At 43.4% G+C, this 21,942-nt stretch overlaps 1 long non-coding RNA gene across 1 annotated transcript in view; it reads right to left on the bottom strand.

Moving 5' to 3' along the window:
• Positions 1–21,942, bottom strand: part of LOC124596482 — a 515,987-nt gene that overhangs the window by 234,023 nt on the left and 260,022 nt on the right. The window contains exon 3 of the long non-coding RNA XR_006978305.1: positions 6,606–6,672. This is a non-coding gene — a long non-coding RNA (uncharacterized LOC124596482). The remainder of the gene's footprint in view (positions 1–6,605; positions 6,673–21,942) is intronic.

A 21,942-nucleotide genomic window follows, 5' to 3' on the forward strand; every position in this document is an offset into this window, starting at 1 on the left:
GCTCACTCGTTGATCGTATTACTTTGGTTAATTTAATGTCAGGATTTATTCGGAGCTATTTGACATACTGCCGGATTTGCTATCATGTCAGGGTTTTCATGGGAGGTGTTGGATTTACCTGACACCTTACACACTGCTGCTATGGCTACCGACATTTCGGCTTTTTTACCCGATTAATAGCAAGGAATAAAACAGCTGTTATAACCGAGTCCAAACTGATACCGATAAATACCGGTTATTCAGAACTAAAATGCCGGTTTCGGTTTGAACTGGTCGGCGCTCCCCATCTGTACAGCAGAATGGCGTGTGTCGGCGCGTGCGGAACCGCCATCTGAGGTGGCGACGCTGTCAGTGCAGCCAGAGCCGCGCGCAGTGTTGCGCCAGGCGGGGACGCGGCCTCGGTCACGCCCGCAACTGTGATAGCCGGCAGCGGCTGCCCGCCCAGCGGGCGAAAAAAAGCACAGCAAAACACACCGCGACCGGCCCCACAACGCGCCACCGCGAGAAAAACCAGGTGCGTACTTACGGCGTGCGTAGACGATCAAACAATTTGCCCAACTCCACGTGGCTGTCAGATTACTTTGGCAGTCTGGTTCTATCTTTGACAAGTTGGAGAGAGATTTTTATTGGCTGCAGATTTGACAAACAAGACTGACCATTTCAGGTGTGCCGCAGGGGAGTGTCGTAGGACCGTTGCTATTCACAATATACATAAATGATAAAATTATGAACAGCCGACCAGTTGCAATGAATAAAGAAATTCTTTACCCAGGTTTCGACAAATATAAAGGTAACCTAAGGGCAATGAACATCATAGCTTACATTAGTTTTTTTTTTCTTTATTGAATTTCTATTTCCCCCGAAGGGGGGCGGGCTGGCAGCCGCTTATTACACTGCTTTGCAGCCTACAGACTTTGTAAAACGTAAGAAGAAGTTAAGAAACAATAAAAGCAGGCGATAAAACGGTGACTTAAATTGTAAAACGGCGGAAAATTGTGGAAAGTTAAAACATAAAGCAAAGGGTTGGCAAAGCGCATAAAATACACAGGAAGCAGACAGGTAACATAGTAGACAGTCAATTAAAAAACATGGCGACAGTCTGGTTTCTGTTCGCAAGAGATATAAAAGCACACCCAGCGACAGTATGATGTCTGTTCGCAACACTTCGGAGAAGCCGCACAACACTGAACACTCACTGTAAACACTGCACTAAAATGTCGGCACAAAGAGGACACACCATAGCCTAGGGCAGATGGGGGGGGGGGGGGGGACCTCGACAGATGAGGGGGAAAACAAGGAGGAAGGAGAGGAAAAAACGAAAGGGGTGGGCGAACCAAAGGAGGGAGAGGACGAAAGGGGTGGGCGAACCAAAGGAGGGAGAGGACTCATAAAGGGGGGGGGGGGCGGCGCGAGAGGGATTGCGAAAAGGCAGAGGAGGGAAATGCAAAAGAACTCGGGGGAGAGAAGGGGGGCAGAGAGAGGGTAGGTGGGGAAAAAAGAGGATGGAAGGTGGACCCCAGGAAAAGGACGGAGGAAAGGAGGGGGGTGAGGATCAGAGTTGATAGGAGGGATAAATGGAGGGAGATAGCTTACATAAGAAAAGTATGAAACTTATAAGCCAAGAATAAATTTTAAGACAAATTAGAGAACTCTTGCATTACAGAAGTATGATTACGACAACTGGTACTTACAATTTTACATTAGTAAGAACTAATGTACCATCGCCGTTTTTACAATTGTCGGCATAGATCAATGTGTCAAAAATAAAATATAGCCCTAGAATTAGGGTTTGTCACGTTAATATAAAATAGCTCATGGATCTTGCAGATCTCACAACCGACTGAGTGTAATCGGCGAATGTAGTTACTCTCAAAACAGGGCAGGTGGCGCTCGTGTTGAGAAACATGTGCCAATTGGCGTACAAAGGCAACGTGTAAATTATCAGTATTAATAACGTCCTTAGGTAGAGTAACAATAAAAAAAAGGAAGCAAATTAACACTCCCTTATAACAGTATGGGAGTATTGGTACAAATAATGTAGTTATACATCAAAAAAGCAGGTGGCGCTTACGCCAAGAAACTTACGGCCAGTGGCATATACACCCAAAATATAAAAAAAATTAGATTATTATATTAGTGAAGCCCACAAACGGTATACATGTCAGAACTTTAAAATTGACAATAATGGCTCTTGTCAAGAACGAATTACGAATACTGGTACACGATCCTGTTAATACACATTCACAGGAGAAACATTTTTTTTTAGAGCCAGGCAAAAATCACACAAGGGCCGATGTAGTAGCAAACATACATCGTGAAAAAACCACCATTACATAAGGGGTAGTGAGCTTAAAGCACTGAAGGTGCATCATAGGAAATAAACCACCACAGTTACCATCATTAATGTTATACCGTAAACAGTACAGGTTTAAAACCTTCGAAAAATTGTCTACAAGCAAGGTTCAACTGGTTGTTCAGTATATTACCGTCCTTGAGCTCAAGATGTTTGAACATTTGTAACTCTTCCCACAGATCTAATCTAAGCTCTTTGTCTTCTCAGTGTAGGATAACAGTGTCTTCTAAATGTTTTGGCGTATGACTGACTATCAGGAGGTTTTCAGCAAAAGTAGAAGTGTGTATATTCGCTCCTTTTTTACCTAATAGGTGTTCTTCATATCTTGTTTTCACAGCTTTGCCTGTTTGACCAATATAATACGAAGGACAGTTGTTACAAGTTAGTTTGTAAACCCCTGAATTGGAAAACCAATCGCCGGCGATCTCTACTGAATGTACAAGATTTCTCTTTAAACTGTTATCTGTAGAGAAGGAGACGTTACAGTTATATTTTTTCATTAGAAGACAATCAATTCTTTTTGATGATCGGCAGGTGATAAAGGAGTAGTTACCATATGGTGAATGGCAGAATGAAAAAAACGCCAGTTTTTGGATGAGTTAAGTCAGCAGAGATGACATTATCTGAATACGTTTCCTTATGGAAAATGTTGAAATTGAAGGAACTATTCCGTATAGAAATTGTTAAATCAAGGAAGTTAAGTTCACCTTTTTCATTCTGAAGTTCTTTTGTGAAGGAAATGTTTTCATGTAAACCATTGAAAGTATTGAAGAGAAGCTCTAACTCATGATCAGTACCTTGTGGATAACATCGGAAGTTCACTGAGGCTTTTTGCGGATGATGCTGTAGTATATCGAGAGGTTGTAACAATGGAAAATTGTACTGACATGCAGCAGGATCTGCAACGAATTGACGCATGGTGCAGGGAATGGCAATTGAATCTCATTGTAGACAAGCGTAATGTGCTGCAAATACATAGAAAGAAGGATCCTTTATCATTTAGCTACAACATAGCAGGTCAGCAACTGGAAGCAGTTAATTTCATACATTATCTGGGAGTAGGCATTAGGAGAGATTTAAAATGGAATGGTTCAAATGGCTCTGAGCACTATGGGACTTAACATCTATGGTCACCAGTCCCCTAGAACTTAGAACTACTTAAACCTAACTAACGTAAGGACAGCACACAACACCCAGTCATCACGAGGCAGAGAAAAAAATGGAATGACCATATAAAATTAATCGTTGGTAAAGCAGATGCCAGACAGATTCATTGGAAGAATCCTAAGGAAATGTAATCCGAAAACAAAGGATGTAGGTTACAGTACACTTGTGCGCCCACTGCTTGAATTTTGCTCACCAGGGTGGGATCCGTACCAGATAGGGTTGATAGAAGAGATAGAGAAGATCCAACAGAGAGCAGCGCGCTTCGTTACAGGATCATTTAGTAATCGCGAAAGCGTTACGGAGATGATAGATAAACTCCAGTGGAAGACTCTGCAGGAGAGACGCTCAGTAGCTCGGTACGGGCTTATGTTGAAGCTTCGAGAACATACCTTTACCGAGGAGTCAAGCAGTATATTGCTCCCTCTTACGTATGTCTCGCGAAGAGACCATGAGGATAAAATCAGAGAGATTAGAGCCCACACAGAGGCATACCGACAATCTTTCTTTCCACGAACAATACGAGACTGGAATAGAAGGGAGAACCGATAGAGGTACTCCAAGTACCCTCCGCCACACACCGTCAGGTGGCTTGCGGAGTATGGATGTAAATGTAGATGTAGATTTACCCTTGCGTTTGTCAGATGAAAACCAATTGTTTGCCGGACTTCCAAGATGACGGACAATACAAATGTCGATGTTTCGCCACGCCTTTTGAGCGAAAAAGAATTTCTGTTACAGTTTATTTCTTTGTATCGTGAGTCTCCAGAATTGTGGAAACTAAGATCAAAGGCTTATATGGATAAAAACGATAGATCACCTGCCATTACCAAAACGGTAGAGGGGAGAATGTTGTACCTTGGAACACTTCTCATACTTGTGCCTCTAGTCAGTCCTATGACAGAATTCATTTTATTATTCCATTTTTAAATGGTGGCATTCACTTTTTATGTCCTCCACACTTTTTCTAAAATTTCAAAAATTGCTCCGGAAAATTAAGGTATTTTTCAAATGTGACTGACGCCATATGCGCAACGTGACACTGCTTCGAAAGTTATGTTAAAGTTGACAAACTTGTTTAACGAACTCGAGGGTACAAAGCAGCAAATTCGACAAACTATTTTGATCGTTTACGGGAGCCTTTAAGGACACGGACATGAAGCATCTCCCAGGCATTTAATTGTGAATTGCAGAGTTATCATGTAGATCAATGAGAGAAGACAGCGAAAACATTCCAAGTTGGTTCTTACTTTGCCAGTACTTTCGAGGAGTGCTCACAAAGTTCTAATTATCACCTCGAGGAAATCCAGCTGCCACCATCAAACTTGGTTAGGGCGACAGTTATTCGCTACGTACTGACCTTTCAACACGATTCATTTTTCCCAACTATGGATGACTTTCCGGCAAACTTGTTTGCAGAAGTCCGTATTTTGGCTGTTCACGAAAATGCTAATTATTGTGAAGGGGGTGACTTATATGCTAAGGGGGGGGGGGGAGTGATTGACTGGGCTCTCTATTTGATTTCTGACTGCTCTATAGTTGGCAGTTTATTTGTTTGACTAAACCTAGGGAGGGTTGTATTTGCATGTGGGACGTTTTTCGATCACTATTCCTAAGGGTGGGGGGGCTGTATTTATAGTTCTGGGGGAGTACTTTTATTCACTATTCCTAATGGTAGGGGGGGGTAGTATTTACAGTGATTGGGTAGGATGTCCATTCACTCTTTCTATGGGGGGGGGGGGAGGTTGTATTTTTGAGTTACTGGAGGCATTCATTCTCACATTCACTCATATGTGCTTGATCTCATTCACTCTCTCTCACTGACGCAGTAGGTCTGGCCATCTGGTTGTCGCTAGCCGATGGACTCTTCATCAGTGGGTTTGATGACTCTCTGGTCTGCTGGTAGAAGACGGTTGCAGACTGTCTTATCCTTATTGTTAGGAGTGGGACCGGCCGCACTAGTGCAAGGTATAGGATGAGTACTGGTCGTGATGGTAGTGACGACGTCGGGTTAATAAGAGGATATAGCTCCTTCAGCCTGGCGTAGCCTTTTCGTCTTATATCCTCGATGTGCGGTTTCCACGTTAAGTACCTGTCCAGTGTTACACCCAGATACTTGGCTGTTGTTGTCCATGGTACTGGGGTTCCTCTTATTTGTATCATCCGGTAGTTTCTTGGTACTGGTCTGCGGCAGGTGGGAATGGCTTGCGTTTTTGTTGCATTGAATGACAGGCGCCATTTTGTTGCCCATCTTACTAGTTCGTCGCAGGTTCTTTACAGTCTTTGCTGTAGGTGGTCTGGGTTTGTACTGCGAGAGTACAATGATGTGTCGTCAGCATATAGGGCGAGGTGTACCCTGTCGATTAGTGGCGTGTCCGCTGTATACATTATATAAAGTGGTAGGCCAAGCACGCTCTCTTGTGGCACGCTTGCGTTCATTCGTCTGATGGTTGACGTTCCGTCTTGTGCTCTCACGTGAAAGGTTCTACCTTCTAGGTAGCTCTTGAGTAGTTCGACGTGTGACACGGGTACCCCCTGCACTAGTAATTTGTACAGGACGCCCTCGTCAAATGCGCGCGATATATCCAGAAATATCCCTGCGTTCTCTGGCGTCCAGGGTTTCTTCTACGTCTCAGCAGCTGGTGTGTCGTTGAGTGGCCGCATCTGAATCCGAATTGGGCGTCTGGTAGTATTCGTTCGTCTTCAACGTGTTGCAGCAGTTTTTTGGAGTATATTCTTTCGAAGATCTTCGAAATTGCGCACTAGGAACTTCGGAGTCAAAATGAGTTTAAGGACTTATGATTCGACCAGCGTTCGTTATTCCTTCGGAGCAGGTAAAACCGCAAATGTGTGTACACTGTTCAGGGGAATTCCAGGGGTTGTTTGGGAGTAGGAGGAGAAAAGTGTACCCAACCCTCAGTAGCAAGTAAAACCACAAATGTCGGGGGTCGCAAGTACTCGCGTTCCCATGTGTCCGGATATCCTTCCACCAACTCAGCATGGACAGTTGCAGCATTGTTACCCTTTAAATGCAAATGATGAAATGCGGCGTGGTACTCCGCTTTGTGGGTAGACTGCGCCATTTTACCTTGACTCCCGTAGCGGTGAGCTACGGTGCCGTGGTGCGTCGACTTCCATGATTAGAGGCATTGCACCTGGAAAAAAAAATGACGACACTTTTTATTTTTCGAAGGAGTAATTTTAACTTTTGATAAATGACAATAATTGTTATTTTCAGAAGGGTGCAGCAGCTGCCTCTTCCTTCTTTACGGGGAGTGAAAAGCTTATGTTTCACTGTGCCCTCGTGACATGCTGCAAACACTTTGATCTGTAAAGTAAATTTGTACGGCAATGTTGATGGGTGAGCGCAGAAAGGGGAGGGGGGAGGGTTGAAGTATCGAAGCCAGCCCCTTTATGATCCCGATGTCGACGGGACGTTAAACCTTACATCTGTTACCACATCTACACTCCGCAAGCAAGTATGGCGGAGGATACTTTGCGTACCAGTTTCACTTCTCCATTTTGCAGTTCCACTCGCGTATGACTCACGACAGAACAACTGCTGATAAGCCGCTGTGTGGGCTCGAATCTCTCTAATTTTATCTTCATGGTCTTTGCACAGATACACGTAGGAACGAGGTACATACAACAGTAGACCGTACTGTGATGCAGGACGGCACTCTTGCAGCGTCTGCCACAGGAATTCACTGAGCATCTCCGTGACGTTTTCGCTTTTAATAAGTGAACCTGTAAGGAAACACACTGCTCTTTTTGGATATTCTCTATTTTCGCTATCAGTCCTATCTGGTATGGGTCCGAGACTAACCAGCAATGTTCAACTATTGGACGACGAATGTTTTGTTGATGGACTTCATTTCATGAAGATTATTCAAACGGATCTCAGTCTGGCATCTGCCCTTCCCGCGATTAATTTCATGTATCCGTTCCAATTCAGCTCGTTCCGTAGCATACTCCTAGATGTTTTTTGGAAGTAACTGCTTCCAGTGATTGTTTTGCAATCCTGTAATTATGCGCTAAAAGCTGTTACTGTCTATGTATTCGCAATACGTTACGTTTTTTATACTGAGGTCAGTTGCCACTCCTTGCATTGTGTCGATCCTCTGTAGTTCTTTCTGCATTTCAATACAATTTTCTGACGTTCCGACTTCTGTGTACAGAACAGTATGAGCCAGCCGAATTTTCTTTTACGTCTCTCCGTTGAGAATGACATGCTGCGTTCTGTTTGGTAGAAACTCTTCAATACAATCACACGGTCTGATATTCCGCACGCTAGTATTTTGTTCATTAGACGGCAGTGCGTAACGGTTTCGAACCCCAGTCTTCCTTTATGAGCCGTCGTTGTGCGCTCCTGAACCACACACTCACAGCCTTTATACTCGTATGAGCAGACCATCGCCAGAGCTGTTGGCAGCGAGATGCGATAATAGCGGCGCTGACGGCGGTGTCCTGAGTTTCGCCAACACCGACTCAAAGGAAGGCCTCGGCGCTTGTTCGTGACGTCACGTCAGCTAGGCACGGCGAACGCCAGGTCTGTTGCAGGCAGAAACGCCTGGGCGCGTTTATCAATATAAATCTCTTATTTTTGGACAAAATGTTTGGTATTATTTTGGATTCTGCAGTTTTATTTAGATGAAAGATTTTCTTACTATCGTAAAGCTACAAATGAAGATCATAGTTTTGTATTACTGAATCCTGTCGAAACAAACGTAGATCAATATGAGAAGATGCTTTGCCCCATTGCAAGCTTCGGAAATTTTACATTCGAGTAACTATATTTACTTGATCCATTTTGTTATCGAAACTTACCCCAACCTCCTTACAATGAACTCGTTTCTTTTATTTATTTATTTTCGTTTGACATCATCACTGGAAATGTGAACTAATTTACATGTGTAAATGTCCAACTGTTGCCAGTCATTAGATTACAGTCGTTTTCACCGAAAGGAATTCTAAACAGGAAACAAAATAGCTTCATACATCGAAAATACTGCTGAGCTTAAACTTTTTTAAACATGCACATTAGAAAAGATAAACATTCCCCTCTTGCAACTGAAAGGAGAAACTTTACAAGATAAATAAATTTTATTTGATAAAACAAGTATCTCTCTTTTGCCTCTGCTTCTGTCCCCAACCCCATCCCCAAACGTGTACAATCGCAAGATATTTCATTAACATTCAGTGCTCCTCACCCCATAGTCAACCAAGACACCTAAAGAAGAGCACCAATATGTTCACAGTTTCTTGTAAAAGCAACCCAGTACAAACGTAACTTCCTCAGATTTATAAATAAGGTAAAGAAGCACGAATTATGTTGCTGCTGGACCATGAAGTTGTTTTTGTATGTCAATCCTTAAAACAGGTGGAAAATTAAGTTCTGGAGTACACTATTTGTTAAGAAGTGTAGTGAATTGCACAATTAATTGATTACAGAAATCTCTCAGAACAATGTGTGTTGGTCAACTACCGCCAATAGTTTCACATTTTCCTGTGTCAAAGAGGGAGACACCACCATTATGAGTGTGCTTGCAACAGCCCTGGCGTTCGCCTTGCCTAGCTGACGTGACGTCACGAACAAGCGCCAAGCTCTCTTCGCTGTCCTGTGGGGGTAACCTATAATTGTTCTCTAAATAACTGTTCTCTGAATTTACTCCACAGCGTTTCGCGAAAACTATGTCGTCTTTCTTCCAAGGATGCCCATTTCAGTTCTGCGAGCATTCATAAGTTGTATAGCTACGATCGTTACCTTTCTAACAGAGTGTCTCAGAATTCGATCGATGCCTGATGTTGTGCCTACTTGATATGGAATCCAGACGCTGCAACAGTAGTCTAGAACTGGACGGACTAGCATCCTGTACAGTAGCATACACCATATCTTTTACAGATGCGCGGTACTTTCACAGAATCCTTCCGTCAATTGTCGGTCTTCTATTCGACTTCCATAGCGTAAGCAATGTTGTGTACTTCTTTGTATACAACAGTAAGGAGAGTTGGGTTACAGTACAGTGCGGCAACTGTCGTTATACGAAAGCTGGACAGGAACAGAAAAGATTAGCGAACAAGTTAACACGAGAAACAGAAGATGTAATTTCCTTGTACTTCTCGAAGTGTATGAAGACGTTACAAATAATACTGTAAGGCCGTGTCCTACGTGAGCGACAGAAGCGAGCGACAGCGCGCGACAACTTCAGGCGACAAAACACAACCGCAGGTGTAGTTACGGAAATGTCCTACGTGAGCGACATCTGTGTCGCTGCCTGTCTCCCGCTGCAACTGGCGAAGTTTGAATTCAAACGTGGTTGAATCTTGTCGCTGCAGCACGCGAGACATAGAGCGACAGCCACGTGTCTTCTCGACAAAGCAGTGGAGCGGGCGCGACGGCAGCTATGAATTACTTAACATCCGATTTTAAGAAAACTATTCGGTGAAAAAATTTGATTCTTCTGCGACCTATAGCTTGATATCCTTAAATGATAAAGGTCAGAATTTATTTTCGTTGTTCGTCATAATTACTGTGCTGCACGCAATTGAGTACATGGCTGTACAAAATTTTTAAGAATTTGCTGAGGTAAAAATCACATTATGTAGACATTCCGTATAGTTCGTTTAAGGCCATACACTATTGCGTATGAAATGTAACCAATATATCTAAATTGTATTTAAAGTTGAGCCCGCAATGATATCTTTTCATTCTTGAGATATTGGTTGTTATATCCTCAGACGGGTCGCTCGCGGCGCGCCCGAACCTTTCCTGCGCTTCGGGAATCAAGTGGTCGTAAAAATCGTCGTATCTCATAAAAGGTTCAAAATATCGAAACGACGAATTTTGGAAATGACAACACGCAGAAAGGACTATTTTATCATATGATTAACACTCGATACGTTTTTGTAAACGGGTGAGCAGAGCGAAAACAAGACTCCCTATAACTTACACCATGAGGTTTTGTCCAAATTTTCATAGTCACATAAAGAGAGAGAAATAGGTTAACGTGGTATCAACGTGACCAGCGTGAGGTCTAGTTTGGCATGAACATACTTAACTGCTTGAAAGTAATCAGGGTAATGAACGGAAACTTAATAAGATGAGGAAAAATTGAAATATTTAACGAAAAGCTGCTGTAAATGTAGTGGTAAAAATGTCATCTGTTCGAGACCTAGCTGTTTTGCACATAAAAAGATACATTGGTGCGGTATTTAAATGTCAAAAAGGCTTCCTTCGAATCAAGTACGTTAAGAAGCCAAACGAGGAGTCAGTAAGATCGTGCTTTCTGAATAAAACTTGAAATTCAAAAATGGAAGAAATCAGTCAAATATTTTATAAAATGATTTGTATAGAAGAAATAAGTAGATCAGAGAAATGTTCTACACGCCTTTGAATGATGCTCGAAATCATGAACAGAAAATGAGGTGCACCAAACGTTTCCCTCATATTTTTTATTTTATACTTTTAGACAAATAATTACGTTACTTTCTTTCCAAAAATTTTGTAAGCTTTGCTTTTACAGACTATTTAGAGTAATCGAAATGCTTGGCCTTAACACTAACTGCTGATGAATTACATTCGCAACATTAAATATCTGTAAAATTTCATGGTTCATTGTAATTTATTAGGAATTAAATGTGTGTGATATACTGGGACAGGCTTGAAGATCAAATTCTTTGGCAAGACCTTAAAAATATACTTAGCGAAACAGTGCAAACAGTATACATAAAACTTAGTATACAGAATCTTAACTGAGTCAGTAAAAATATGAGCACGGCAGAGAATCGAACGCAGGATCTTTAAGAACTTCTTACGCTACACCTACACCAAAGCCAGCAATTGTTCATTGATCATCTGTGTTCTTATGTTTGTATTTAGCGTAGTTAGTCATGTAATAGTCATTCCTCCACATTTATTGGCTGTTAAAAATTCTTCATCGTATAAAAAAGAACTTGTCTGATGATCTTTGTAGTTGACGATACTTATGAAATTCTCCATGGAAATTCCTCCCTTTGTAAATTTCATTCACAGCATTCCTTTTCTCTTTATTTTCTTAAGTAAAATTAGTTCTGTAGCCTTCCTCTCCAGCTACAGTATTCTACAGGTTAGGGACGCCGTTTTACAGAAACAGCTGGTTGGCTGTAAGCAGCCATCTTGTAGCGCGACATGCTCGCTCGCATGCCGGACACCCAAGTTTTCGCCCGATGCTGCTGCTTGTCGCTGGAGTGTCGCGTATCCACAAGTCGCTTGCTGTTGATCGCTTCTGTCGCCTACGTGCGACACGGCCTAAGAAACAGAGTCCAGCTATTACAACAGCAACAACGATGGAGTTGGAGCATCGATTCGGATTCTTCTACTGTACATAACGTCCCAAAACAAAGTGGCTCCAAGCGCGAGTGAACTGGCTGCTTCCGCCAGCCACATTACACTGAAGAGCGAAAGAAACTGCTACACCTGCCTAATGTCGTGTATGGCCCCTGTGTGCACGCAGAGCTGCCACAACATGACGTGGCATGGACTCGACTGATGTGTGAAACAGTGCTGGAGGGAAGTAACACCATGAATCCTGCAGGGCTGTCCATAAATCCGTAAAAGTAGGAGGGGGTGGAGGTCTCTTCTGAACAGCACGTTGCAAGACATCCCAGGTATGCTCAATAATGTTCATGTCTGGAGAGTTTGGTAGCCAGAGGAAGTCTTTAAACTCAGAAGAGCGTTCCTAGAGCCACTCTGTAGCAATTCTGGACGTGTGGGGTGTCGCATTGTCCTGCTGGAATTTCCCAAGTCCGTCGGAATGCACAATGGACAGGAATGGATTCAGGTGATCAGACTCGATGCTTACGTACGTGTCACCTGTCGGAGTCGTATCTAGACGTATGAGGTGTCACATATAACTCCAATTGCACGCGCCCCACGCCATTACAGAGCTTACACCTGCTTGAACAGTCCCCTGGCGATATACAGGGTACATGGATTCATGAGGTTGTCTCCATACGCGTACACGTCCATCCGCTCGATACAATTTGAAGGGAGACTCGCTCGATACAATTTGAAGGGAGACTCCCCCGATAAGGTAAGATGTTTCCAGCCATTAACAGCTCAATGTCGGTGTTGACGGGCCCAGGCGAGGCGTAAATCTTTGTTTCGTGCACTCATCATGGGTAAACAAGTGGCCTTCGGCTCTGAAAGCCCGTATCGATGGTGTTTCGTTGAATGGTTCCCACGCTGACACTTGTTGATGGCCCAGCATTGAAATCTGCAGCAATTTGCGGAAGGGTTGCACTTCTGTGACGTTGAACGACTGTCTTCAGTCGTCGTTGGTCCCGTTCTTGCAGGATCTTTTTCCAGCCGCATCGATGTCGGAGATTTAATGTTTTTCCGGATTTATGATATTCACGGTATACACGTGAAATGGTCGCACGGCAAAATCTTCAATTTATCGCTACCTCGGAGACGCTGTGTCCTATCGCTCGTGCACCGATATAATGCCACGTTCAAACTCACTTAAATCTTGGTAACCTGCCATTGTAGCAGCAGTAACTGATCTAACAACTTCCCCATTTAACTTGTTGTGGTATATACGCGTTGCCGACCGCAGCGCCACATTCTTCTTGTTTCCATATCTCTGCATTTGAATACGCACGCCTATATCACTTTCCTTGGCGCTCCAGTGTATATTGCTGTGGCGGAGGGAGCTCATAATACGGAGCTGCTGGAAGTGTGGCTCAGCGGATGCGCACGACTGGTTTCGCCAGATCCCGCGCGACTGCTATCGGCGTCAAATGGAAACTTGTAATTCCTTTGCTAGGACGCCTGTGGGGTGGTACTGATAAGTGATACCACAGACAACATTTAACATAGGTAACAGTCCCTTCAGCAAACAATCTGATATTGCTTCTGGCCCCATCTAATAAATCCTTTATGCAAGCTCACTGGACAAAACATTAGTCAACCCTTTAAACAATCACACAGCTCACCTTGGGAAACTGCAGAGGGTGCAGAACTGATACCACATCCTCATGTGACTCTCCACCACTGACGGAAGGCACTGCAATGAGGTCGTATGTAGGTGTATCTGTTTGAAATCAGCCAAGTACGAGTTATGGACGTGGCTACGCGACAAACGACAGAAAGGGGCTATTGTGCTTGGACGTGTCCATCATCACATCATGACTGAAGTTACCCGAAGTGTTAGTTTATCAACGTGGGCTGTCTGACATGTCTACAAGTAATGGTGTACCACTCGCTGCTTTGTAAAGAAAAAGATCCCAGTCGACAGGGAGTGGAGATGAGTGTCACGGCTCGTCAAAGACAACTGGTTTCAAGTCCAACAGGAATTGTGGCTCCTAGCGATGGGAACTGCAGGTAATGGGCATTTGGAATCGGGTAAGTAACAAAATGGCCAGTACTCACAGAAATACAGTTGCAAGTCTTCATGTGAACTGATTGTTCCATCCCTGCCTGATAGAACGAGTTAATAATGCAATGATGTCTACAGTACTAATTTGTTTTCTTTTTAATCGGTTTTGGCTTACTAGGACATCATCCAACTATAATTAATTATGGCCTTGTAAAGCAGAAACTGACAGACGAAATAAATTTGCACTGTAAAACATTCAAAATTTTGTGTTTTTCTTTTATAATACATGTCCTTACTAGGCCAGACAACATAGACTCGGGATGGTAGCAGACTATATGCGTATAGTGTAGTACGAAGAAGTGAAATTTTGCCTCTTTTGAAGTGATGCATGGCGTCGATTGCACCGACGTCGCAATGAGGCGTTTAATGTGCAGTGTGTGGAAGACGCAGTTGGGGCCAGTTGTGGTTCTGTTATTTTTGGGATTTTTTTTGTACCATAATTTGCACAATCCTGAGACCTACGTGACTTTGCAGCGCTGAATGCGCCTCCTTGCCTCTTCGTGAAAATGTCGCATGCGCCTAGTGTGCACGAAAAGTCACACAGGTGTAAACGCATCGTTAGAGGGTGCGGTTGGACTAACTTCTTGTCCGATGTTTCTGTTGAGTACGTCGGTGCTTCCTTGAGCAGAGCCAATTTACTTTCGTTTATGGTATGCGTCCAGCAGAATCTACTGGCTTCTATTAGTAAAAACGTTTGTCAAGTGTAAATTTCTAGAAAGCTCTGCTTGGTATAAGAATTAAGTGATAAGAATTGCCAAACTAAGGTGCACTGTACAAAAAAGTCTCTAACAATGTCTTCAACCATTTATAAGGAATTCGTCGCAGACATCATAAGCCTCTGTTTTCATGTTCATCTTTTGCCACCCAAAAGTCTCCCATCACAGGAAAGGATGCACGTCTCTTGCAGTGACGTAACAACGCCGTCATTGGTCAAAGTGGATGAGTAAGAGGTGAAGATCACGATAAAATATATGAGAACCAACCGTATTTATGTGCGTATATTACGGCGACAGTGGAACTCGGTTGATTTGCACCGATGGTCTGGCGCTGTTTTCCTAGTTTGAACCTAGGTCATTCGCTCTAGTTGGTGGTAAATCGACTAAATTTGTTTATGAAGATCGTTGAGATGGTAGAGTACAGAATATCCCACAATGTGCAAACGATTTGCTATTGGGCTTCATCTACGCCTGATTGACTATAACCTTGTCCAGAAAGCAAAGACCGCCGGCCGGAGTGGCCGAGCGGTTAAAGGCGCTACAGTCTGGAGCCGCACGACCGCTACGGTCGCAGGTTCGAATCCTGCCTCGGCCATGGATGTGTGTGATGTCCTTAGGTTAGTTAGGTTTAAGTAGTTCTAAGTTCTAGGGGACTTATGACCACAGCAGTTGAGTCCCATAGTGCTCAGAGTCATTTGAACCAAAGCAAAATGGTTCAAATGGCTCGTAGCGGTCTTGCGGTTCCAGACTGCAGCGCCTTTAACCGCACGGCCACTTCGGCCGGCACCAGAGCAAAGACCACGCCATTATAATAAGGTGGGTTTGCTGGAGCAGGTTGACCACAGCCCTGAACAGAACCACATTTGATTTCTTTGCGATGAAACGGAGCGGCTGTTGCATGTCGTACCAATGCGCCCAAAACTTTCGCAACAACCACTAGTCATTCTTCAGAGAGAGAATGGAAACTACAGCCAACATCGGCGTATTAGAACTTTGTTAACGTAGCCTGATTATTTCCTTCTGATGCAATACTATCCTACGACTAAACTAATATATAATACGTCCATATGATATTTTAAACGCACTTGATTCTTTTGATATTTCTTTAGTATGTTTACCATAATGTGCTATAACAGATCAGGCTTAATCAAATAAACTAATGTGTAGCACTAAAGGATGCAGGTTCCAGTAGCTATTCGGAGATAAACTGGCTTGCACAGGATAGAGCAGCATGGGCAGCGGCATGAAACCAGTCTTCGGACTGAAGAACACAATAAAAACACTAAATTCTCAAATTATGGAGTTTCTCACTGATCAACTACATTTTTGTTACAATCCGTCTAACTGGTGGTCTTCGCTGACTCGTGCTGAATTCGAAAATAAAATCGGTTTTTCGTTATTGGGCTCAGTTTTCTTGTGGCAAGGTGTATTAATAAAATTATTTAAAAACCTTGCATGTGGTTATTCTTCTATTAGTCAGTTCGTTAGTTAGTTAGTTAGAGGATCCACAGACCATTTCAACGACTGTTTTATTGAAATGATGTGGAACGAGTGCGTTTACAGGATATATATATATATATATATATATATATATATATATATATATATATATATATATATACTCCTGGAAATTGAAATAAGAACACCGTGAATTCATTGTCCCAGGAAGGGGAAACTTTATTGACACATTCCTGGGGTCAGATACATCACATGATCACACTGACAGAACCACAGGCACATAGACACTGGCAACAGAGCATGCACAATGTCGGCACTAGTACAGTGTTTATCCACCTTTCGCAGCAATGCAGGCCGCTATTCTCCCATGGAGACGATCGTAGAGATGCTGGATGTAGTCCTGTGGAACGGCTTGCCATGCCATTTCCACCTGGCGCCTCAGTTGGACCAGCGTTCGTGCTGGACGTGCAGACTGCGTGAGACGACGCTTCATCCAGTCCCAAACATGCTCAATGGGGGACAGATCCGGAGATCTTGCTGGCCAGGGTAGTTGACTTACACCTTCTAGAGCACGTTGGGTGGCACGGGATACATGCGGACGTGCATTGTCCTGTTGGAACAGCAAGTTCCCTTGCCGGTCTAGGAATGGTAGAACGATGGGTTCGATGACGGTTTGGATGTACCGTGCACTATTCAGTGTCCCCTCGACGATCACCAGTGGTGTACGGCCAGTGTAGGAGATCGCTCCCCACACCATGATGCCGGGTGTTGGCCCTGTGTGCCTCGGTCGTATGCAGTCCTGATTGTGGCGCTCACCTGCACGGCGCCAAACACGCATACGACCATCATTGGCACCAAGGCAGAAGCGACTCTCATCGCTGAAGCCGACACGTCTCCATTCGTCCCTCCATTCACGCCTGTCGCGACACCACTGGAGGCGGGCTGCACGATGTTGGGGCGTGAGTGGAAGACGGCCTAACGGCGTGCGGGACCGTAGCCCAGCTTCATGGAGACGGTTGCGAATGGTCCTCGCCGATACCCCAGGAGCAACAGTGTCCCTAATTTGCTGGGAAGTGGCGGTGCGGTCCCCTACGGCACTGCGTAGGATCCTACGGTCTTGGCGTGCATCCGTGCGTCGCTGCGGTCCGGTCCCAGGTCGACGGGCACGTGCACCTTCCGCCGACCACTGGCGACAACATCGATGTACTGTGGAGACCTCACGCCCCACGTGTTGAGCAATTCGGCGGTACGTCCACCCGGCCTCCCGCATGCCCACTATACGCCCTCGCTCAAAGTCCGTCAACTGCACATACGGTTCACGTCCACGCTGTCGCGGCATGCTACCAGTGATAAAGACTGCGATGGAGCTCCGTATGCCACGGCAAACTGACTGACACTGACGGCGGCGGTGCACAAATGCTGCGCAGCTAGCGCCATTCGACGGCCAACACGCGGTTCCTGGTGTGTCCGCTGTGCCGTGCGTGTGATCATTGCTTGTACAGCCCTCTCGCAGTGTCCGGAGCAAGTATGATGGGTCTGACACACCGGTGTCAATGTGTTCTTATTTCCATTTCCAGGAGTGTGTATATATATATATATATATATATATATATATATATATATATATATATATATAAATGTTAAGATCAATGAACCTATTTTTTATGCCTACTACACTAGGTACCTTTTTACAGAATATCAGTTTTTAAATAATAATCAGTCCATGGAATAAAAGTTGTACAAAAGAATTGATTTTAGGATGAGTTTAAAACTTGATTTGCTCAGACATTTTACGTTGTTGAGAAAATAATCAAAACGTTTGGTCGCTGTATAATGAACTTTTTGGGATACCGATAGCTTCAATAATGTGTAACAAAGATAATTTTTTCCGCTAGTGTTGCACGTATGGGTATCACTGTTCTCAAACTGTGATGGATTATTTACGACTAATTTCATTAGCGAACATTTGTATTGTGATGGTGCAGTTAAGGTTTCTAACACCTTGAAGAGATGCCTACATGATGACTCAGGTGACCACCACATATTATTCTTACTGCTCGCCTTTGTGCAATCTGAGAGAAGAGTTACCCCAGCAAATCATTTCCTAAGATTTAATTGAGTGGAAATCTGCAAAGTATGTCAGGAGGTTGATTCGTCTGCATCCAAGACTAGCTACTGAACAAAGAGCAAAATATTGGGCATGATAGTTCAGCAAGACAGCAGTAAGCTGTGGAAATCTGCAAAGTATGTCAGGAGGTTGATTCATCTGCATCCAAGACTAGCTACTGAACAAAGAGCAAAATATTGGGCTTGATAGTTCAGCAACACAGCAGTAAGCATCCTACAGCTCCATTTTTCATCACAAAGTACACCCAAAAACTTGCAGTAGCTGGTCTGACAGCATTTGTTATGCAGAACTGATTACAGAGGTTTTTCTTAAAATGAAGGGAGAGCCCATTTCCAGAAAACCACTTAATAATTATTTGAAAAACCTCATAACATCATTAACAATCTGTTCTGCTCCTTTCTCTATAATGTGATTTATTACAACACTAGTATCTTCTGCAAAATTACCAATTTTGCTTGGTGATTGTTAAGTGGAAGGTCATTCACTTATACGAGGAATAGGAGTGGATTCAAAATTGAACCTTGGGGAACTCCCTTTGTGGTTTCTCCTTAGTCACTAAAATTTCTCTCTCTCCAACATTGTTTGAGATATTCAGCACAACTTTTTTTGCATTCTGTAGTTCAGTATGATTTAAATATGTGTGTGTAAAGCCACCGGTTCCATAAAATGTAAATTTTTCTCGGAGAGTAACATGATCTATGTAACCAAATACTTGGGAAAGATAATAAAAATACCAACTGGCCATATTTTATTATTGAAAGGTTATAATATTTTGTGAGTGAATCTATAAATAGCATTCTCAGTCTGGGAGCCCTTTTTGGTACCAAACTGTGATCTGTTAAGTAAACTGTTTCCTCTTAGATATGAGTACATTACTTTTTGGAATGTTTTCGAAAAAGACATCAGTAAAGAAATTAGACGACAATTATATAAGCCTTTCTTGTCAACTGCCTTATAATAAATCTTGTCAACTGTCTTATTATAAAGAGGTTTAACAACAGTTTATTTTAATATGTCTGAAAAAATTCCCTGACAGCTCTTTAGAATTCTTTTTGAAATTAAATCAGCATCATATAAAGTTTTGTTTTTGATTTTTTATAATTATGTTAATTTGGATAAAGAATGCTGGTGCTATTTCTTGTTGCTTAAAGTTTTGTGGCGTGACATTTCTAATATATTCTCTTGCTTCTTCAACTGAGTTACTGAATCCAATTTCGCTGTTACATTAAGAAGTGACTGCTAAAAGCACTTGCTACTTGTGAATTATCATTCACAACATTGTCACTGAGTTTAATTGTTATGGTAATTTGTACACTGCCTGACTGGCCTGTTTTCTGTCTCACAAAATCCCATATAGTTTTAATCTTGTTATTTGCTTTATTAATTTCTGTCAGGAAGTGCATATCAGTATTTTAACGACTATTCTTAACATCTTACAGTACTTTTTTTTGGATGCAAGTAATGTCGTATTGACTTATTCTAGCTTATATAAGGATTTCGATATTCTTCTTACATGTGATTCTAAGCCCTTTAGTTATTCATGGCTTAGTTGTCTTTTTTAATGAACTTTTTGGTCATTTTTCTAGAAAAGTTATTGACACTAATTTACAGGCCAGTCTTCAGGAAGTTACTATAGGTGCTCAGTTGCCAATTACGCCATTGTCCAATTCCAGATGCATCTGGGTGACACACAAATGTCGCCCTTCCACATGGTCAGTGCCGAGCGGCAGCGTTTAAACCCTGGCCCGGCAAGAACATGATCAGCACGGCCAGGCTATTTTATGGTGCCCGCCGTGTGCTGGTTGCCACTGTGAGACCTCCTGACTCGGACACTACGGTGACCAAGCTGCGATCCCCAGACCTGTGCCTGATTGCCCACCACCCGGAAGCCATCACACTGGCGTGACCTCTATGGGGCCGTTTCTCATCACCAAAGTCCACAAGCCACCTGTCGCCACTCTCCAGCCAACGACTCAGCAAGGAAGTAAGGAAGATTGGCTTTAACGTCCCGTCGACATTGAGGTCATTAGAGGCGGAGCACAAGGTCAGATTGTTTCAGGCATTTTATGCTGTACGCAGTTTTGAAAAATCGTATCTCGAGAAAAAGCTGTGTAAAGTTTGGGGAAAACTTTTATACGTGTTGTTATTGTTGTTCTGGTCTTCAGTCCTGAGACTGGTTTGATGCAGCTCTCCATACTACTCTATCCTGTGCAAGCTTCTTCATCTCCCAGTACCTACTGCAGCCTACATCCTTCTGAATCTGCTTAGTGTATTCATCTCTTGGTCTCCATCTACGATTTTTACCCTCCACGCTGCCCTCCAGTACTAAATTGGTGATCCCTTGATGCCTCAGAACATGTCCTACCAACCGATCCATTCTTCTAGTCAAGTTGTGCCACAAACTCCTCTTCTCCGCAATTCTATTTAATACTTCCTCATTAGTTATGTGATCTACCCATCTAAACTTCAGCATTCTTCTGTAGCACCACATTTCGAAAGCTTCTATTCTCTTCTTGTCTAAACTATTTATCGTCCATGTTTCACTTCCATACATGGCTACACTCCATACAAATACTTTCAGAAACGACTTCCTGACACTTAAATCAATACTCAATGTTAACAAATTTCTCTTCTTCAGAAACGCTTTCCTTGCCATTGCCAGTCTACATTTTATATCCTCTCTACTTCGACCGTCATCAGTGTTATACGTGTGATTAGCTCAATTTTCCTAAAGTACATGTTGTCCTGTGTTTTTGATGTCGCTGAATATAAATCTAAAATTAAATTTGCAAAACTCAAAATGACTAACCCAATACGGCGGAACAAAAATTATGTTTTGGTCAATTTTGACCAAAATTTTAACAAAAAAGTATTTTCGATTCTTACATTTAGTCTGCAGTTCCAGGACCGTATACAAACCCTTCCTCTAACTCTATTTGTTCCTGGAGAACAATTCCCTCGTTCTTTTTGGCGAGAGAAGCCGATGTGGCTGAGCTGTACATGCTGCGTTCGGCAGCTTGCACACATTGTTCGCCAGCTTTTTCGGTGAATATGATTGCATGCATACTGCAGTATAAATCATTTTATGAACGTGCGTCACCCCACGACAAGTTTTCTCCCTGAGCCGTGCGTCTCCGGCTGAGGGGGAAGATATCAGCTGTGCCCTTTCAAAGGAACCATCCCAGCATTTGCCTGCAGCGATTTAGGGAAACCAAGAAAAACCTAAATCTGGATGGCCGGACTTGGATCTGGACCGTCGTCCTCCTCAATGCGAGCCAGTGTGCTAACCACTGCGCCACCTCGCTCAGTCAACGGTTCAGAGATAGGGCCCCTGTATACAGGTGGACCGGTCAGCCGACGCGTACGCATAGCTGGCGTTTGCCGTGTGTGGGAGATGGGTAGGGTGGGTTGGACTAGCGGATCTCTACGTACTAGCCTCAAACGCACTTCCAAATTGGCTCTGAGCACTATGGAACTTAACATCTGAGGTCATCAGTCCCCTAGACTTAGGACTACTTAAACCTAACTAACCTAAGGACATCACACTCATCCATGCCCCAGGCAGGATTCGAACCTGCGACCGTAGCAGCAGCGCGGTTCCGGGCTGAAGCGCTTAGAACCGCTCTGCCACAGGGGCCGGCAAACTCGCTTCCAGCCAGGCCACTCTTAGTGCAGGCAGGTACGGTCCGCCAAGCAGTCGCCGAT

Source organism: Schistocerca americana, chromosome 2 (assembly GCF_021461395.2).
Source record: "Schistocerca americana isolate TAMUIC-IGC-003095 chromosome 2, iqSchAmer2.1, whole genome shotgun sequence".
Lineage (NCBI taxonomy): Eukaryota > Metazoa > Arthropoda > Insecta > Orthoptera > Acrididae > Schistocerca > Schistocerca americana.